The sequence below is a fragment of the Sapajus apella genome, unplaced genomic scaffold, assembly GCF_009761245.1.
Source record: "Sapajus apella isolate SASKATOON/1434 unplaced genomic scaffold, GSC_monkey_1.0 scaffold51, whole genome shotgun sequence".
Lineage (NCBI taxonomy): Eukaryota > Metazoa > Chordata > Mammalia > Primates > Cebidae > Sapajus > Sapajus apella.
In genome coordinates, this window is record NW_022436991.1 from 1,112,457 (window position 1) to 1,118,339 (window position 5,883).

A 5,883-nucleotide genomic window follows, 5' to 3' on the forward strand; every position below is an offset into this window, starting at 1 on the left:
ACTGCCAGCAAGCCTTACTGTTCTGCAGCCACCACAGGTGATTCCCATGCAAGCAGGGTATGGAGTAGACCTCCAGCAGTCCTACAGCAGAGGGACCTGACTGGTAGAAGGTAAACCAAGCAACAGAAAGAAATAACTTCATCAACAAATAGGACGTTTACTCAGAAACCCCATCTGAAAGTCACCAACTACAAAGACCACAGGGAGATAAATCCACAAAGATGGGAACAAACCAGTGTAAATAGGATGACCAAAAACCAGAACGCCTCTCCTCCTCCAAGGGATCACAACTCCTCATCAACAAGGGAACAAGACTGGATGGAGAATTAGTCTGATGAACTGACAGAAACAGACTTCAGAAGGTCGGTAATAAGAAACATCTAGGAGCTAAAAGAACACGTTCCAACACAATGCAAAGACAATAAGAACCTTGAAATAAGGTTTGATGAAATGCTAACAAGAATGGACAGCTTAGAGAAGAATATAAATGAATTGATTGAGCTAAAAAACACAACATGAGAACGTCATGAAGCATACACAAGTTTCAATAGCTGAATCAACCAAGCAGAAGAAAGGATATCAGAGACTGAAGATTCAACTCAAGAAATAAAATGAGAATGCAAGATTAGAGAAAAAAGAGTGAAAAGAAATGAACAAAGCCTCCAAGAAATATGGGATTGTGTGAAAAGACCTAATCTACATTTGATAGGTGTACCTGAATGTGACGGAGAGAATGAATCCAAGATGGAAAACACCTCAAGATATTATCCAGGAGAACTTCCCCAACCTAGCAAGGCAGGCCAATATTTAAGTCCAGGAAATACAGAGAACCCCACAAAGATATTCCTCAAGAATAGCAACCCCAAGGCACATAATTGTCAGATTCACCGGGGTGGAAATGAAAGAAAAATTGTTAAGGGCAGCCAGAGACAAAGGTTGGGTTACCCACAAAGGGAAGCCCATCAGACTCAGAGCATATCTCTCAGCAGAAACTGTACAAGCCAGAAGAGAGTGCGGACCAATATTCAACATCCTTAAAGAAAAGAACTTTCAACCCTGAATTTCATATCCAGCCAAACTAAGCTTCATAAGCTAAGGAGAAATAAAATCCCTTACAAACAGGCAATTGCTCAGAGATTTCATCAGCAGCAAGCCTGCTTTACAAAAGCTTCTGAAAGAAGCACTAAGCATAGAAAGGAACAACCAGTACCACCCACTCCAAAAACGTACCAAAGGGTAAAGAGCATCAGCACAATGAAGAAACTGTGTCAACTAATGGGCAAAACAACCAGTTAGCCTCAAAATGGCAGATCAAATTCACACACAACAATATTAACCTTAAATGTAAATGGTCTAAATGCCCCAGTCAAAAGACACAGACTGGCAAACTGGACAAAAAGCCAAAACTCATTGGTGTGCTGTATTCAGGAAACCCATCTCACATGCAAGGATACACATAGGCTCAAAATAAAAGGATGGAGGATGATCTATAAAGCAAATGAAGAGCAAAAAAAAAAGCAGGAGTTGCAATCCTAGTCTGCTAAAATAGGCTTTAAACCAACAAAGATCAAAAGAGACAAAGAAGGGCATTACATAATGGTAAAAGGATCAATGCAACAAGAAAAGCTAATGATCCTAAACACAGATGTGGCCATTACAAGAACACCCAGATACATAAAGCAAATTCTGAAGACCTACAAAGAGACTTAGACGCCCACACAATAATAGGAGACTTTAACACTCCACTGTCAGTATTAGACAGATCAGCAAGACAGAAAATTAACGATATCCAGGACTTGAACTCAGACCTGGACCAAACAAACCTAACAGACATTTCCAGAACTCTCCACCCCAAATCCACAGAATATACATTCTTCGCAGTACCACATCACACCTACTCTAAAACTGACTACATAATTTGAAGTCAATCACTCCTCAGAAAATGCAAAAGAATGGAAATCATAACAAACAGTCTCTCAGACCACAGGGCAATCAAGTAAGAACTCAGAATTGAGAAACTAACTCAGAACCACACAGCTTCATGGAAACTCAACAACTGGCTCTTGAATGTGGACTGGATAAACAATGAAATGAAGACAGAAATAAAGATGTTCTTCAAAACCAACGAGAATGAAGACACAACATATCAGAATCTCTGGGACACATTTAAAGCAGTATCTAGAGGAAAATATATAGCAATAAATGCCCATATGAGAAGAAAGGAAAGATCCAAAATTGACAACTATTGTCAAAATTGAAAGAGCCAGAGGAGTAAGATCCAGAAAACTCAAAACCTAGCAGAAGACAAGAAATAACTAACATCAGAGCAGAACTGAAGGAGACAGAGACACAAAAATACCCTTCAAAAAAATCAACAAATCCAGGAGCTAGTTTTTTGAAAAGATCAACAAAATAGACCGCCAGCCAGATTAATAAAAAAAGAAACCAGAAGAATCAAATAGATGTAATAAAAAATGACAAAGGGGATATCACCACACATTCCAGAAAAATACAAACCACCATCAGAGGTTACTACAAACAACTCTATGCAAATAAACCAGTAAACCTGGAAGAAATGGATAAATTCCTAAACACTTGCATCCTTCCAAGCCTAAACCAGGAAGAAGTTGAAACTCTTAATACACCAATAACAAGGGCTGAAGTTGTAGCAGCAATTAACAGCCTACCAAACAAAAAAAAGCCCAGTTCCAGATAGGTTCACAGTCAAATTCTACCAGATGTACAAAGAGGAGCTAGTACTACTCTTTCTGAAACTATTCCTAGCAATCCAAAAAGAGGGAATCCTTCCCAAATCATTTTATGAGACCAACATCATCCTGATACGAAAACCCGGCAGAGACTCAACAAGAAAAGAAAACTTCGGCCAATATCCATGATAAACATAGATGCAAAAATCTTCAATACTGGCAAACCAATTGCAACAGCACATCAAAAAGCTTATCAGCACCATCAAGTAGGCTTCATCCAAGGGATGCAAGGCTGGTTCAACATAGGCAAGTCTATAAATGTAATTCACCACATAAACAGAACCAAAGACAAAAACCACATAATTATCTCAATTGATGCAGAGAAGGCCTTTGACAAAATTGAACAGCGCTTTATGCTAAAAATTCTCAATAAACTAGGTATTGACAGAATGTATCTCAAAATAATAAAGCTACTGATGACAAACCCACAGCCAATATCATACTGAATGGGCAAAAACTGGAAGCATTCCCTTTGAAATCTGGCACTAGACAAGGATGCCCTCTCTCACCACTCCTTTCAATATAGTATTAGAAGTTCTAGCCAGAGCAATCAGACAAGAAAAAGAAATAAAGGGTATTCATTTAGGAAAGGAGGAAGTCAAATTGTCTCTGCTTGTAGGCTACATGATTGTATATTTAGAAGACCCTATTATCTTCTCAGCCCAAAATTTCCTGAAACTGATAAGCAAGTTCAGCAAAGTCTCAGGATACAAAATCAATGCGCAAAAATCACAAGCATTCCTATACACCAATAACAGACTTAAAGAGAGCCAAATCAAGAACAAACTGCCATTCACAATTGCTACAAAGAGAATAAAACACCTAGGAATGCAACTAACAAAGGATGTAAAGGAGCTCTTCAAGAACTACAAACCACTGGTCAGTGAAGAGAGGACACAGACGGAAAAATATTCCATGCTCGTGGTTAGAAAGAATCAGTATCGTGAAAACGACCATACTACCCAAAGTAATTTACAGATTCAACACTATCCCCATCAAGCTACCAATGACCTTCTTCACAGATCTGGAAAAAACCACCTTAAACTTCATATGGAACCAAAAGAGAGCCCGCATAGCCAAGTCAATTCTAAGTAAAAAGAACAAAGCTGGAAGGATCACGCTACCTGACTTCAAACATACTACAAGACTACAGGAATGGTGCGGGTACTAAAACAGAGATATAGACCAATGGAACAGAATAGAGGCCTCAGAGGCAATGCCACACATCTACAACCATCTGATCTTTGACAAACCTCAGAAAAAGAAGCAAGGGGGAAGGATTCCCTATTTAATAAACAGTGTTGGGAAAACTGGCTAGCCATGTGCAGAAAGCAGAAACTGGACCCCTTCCTGATACCTAACACTAAAATTAACTCCAGATGGATTAAAGACTTAAACATAAGACCTATCACCATAAAAACCCTAGAAGAAAACCTAGGCAAAACCATTCAGGACATAGGCAAAGGCAAGGACTTCATGACTAAAACACAAAAAGCACTGGCAACGAAAGCCAAAATAGGGAAATGGGATATAATTAAACTCCAGAGCTTCTGCACAGCTAAAGAAATAATCATGAGAGTGAACTGGCAGAATGGTAAAAAATTTTTGCAATCTACCCATCTGACAAAGGGCCAACATCCACAATCTACAAACAACTAAAACAGATTTACAAGAAGAAAAACAAACCCATTCAAAAGCGGGTGAAGGATATGAACATACACTTTTCAAAGGAAGACACATATGAGGCCAAGAAACATATGCTCATCATCACTAGTCATTAGAGAAATGCAAATTAAAACTACATTGAGATACCATCTCACGCCAGTTAGAATGGCGATCATTAAAAAAATCCGGAGGCAACCGATGCTGGAGATGATGTGGAGAAATAGGAACACTTGTACACTGTTGGTGGGAGTGTAAATTAGTTCAACCACTGTGGAAGATAGTGTAGCGATTCCTCAAGGACCTAGAAATAGAAATTCCATTTGACCTAGCAATCACATTACTGGGTATATATCCAAAGGATTATAAATCATTCTATAATAAATCTACAAGGACACATGTACACGAATGTTTACTGCAGCACTGTTTACAATAGCAAAGACTTGGAACCAACCCAAACGCCAATCGATGATAGACCGGACAAGGAAAATGTGGCACACATACACCATGGAACACTATGCAGGCATAAAAAATGATGAATTTGTGTTCTCTGTAGGGACATGGATGAACCTGGAAACCATCTTTCTCAGCAAACTGACACAAGAACAAAAAACAAACACTGTGTGTTCTCACTCACAGGTGGGTGTTGAACAATGAGAATGTAGGGAGGGGAGCATCACATACTGAGTTCTGTTGTGGGGAATTATAGGAGGGACAGCGGCGGGTATGGAGTTGGGGAGGGATAACACGGGGAGAAATGCCAGATATAGGTGATGGGAAGGAAGGCAGCAAACCACATTGTCATGTATCTGCATGTTCTTCACATGTACCCCAAAACCTAAAAGGCAATAAAATATTTTTTTTTAAAAAAAGACATATCTCAGCCTGGGTAATTTATAAAGGAAAGAGGTTTAACTGACTTACAGTTCCACATGGCTGGGGAGGCCTCACAATCATGGCGGAAGGCAAAGGAGGAGCAAAGTCATGTTTTACATAGTGGCAGACAAGACGGCATGTGCAGGGGAATTCCCCTTTATAAAACCATCAGATCTCATGAGATTTATTCACTATCACAAGAACAACACATGAAAGGCCAGTCCCTCACTGGATCCCTGTCACGACACATCAGAATTATGGGAGCTACAATTTGAGATTTGGGTGGGGACACAGCCAGCCCATATCACGTAAGCATGACATTTTTGTCACCTAAGAAAACTGAAAGGTTTTTGAAACTCTATGCCAGTAATCAGGTAGAAAGACCTGATGTGTGTAGGTACACATACACATGTATATATACATATATGCATATATATAGTATCACATATGAATTCTCAATCTAATGTTATTTTTAATAGTGAATATTGATATTATGACCGGGTCCTAATATAGGTATAAACAATAGTATTTTGCACGTCAAAAGTGCTCGCCTACCTATCTGTGTTTTGATCATAGT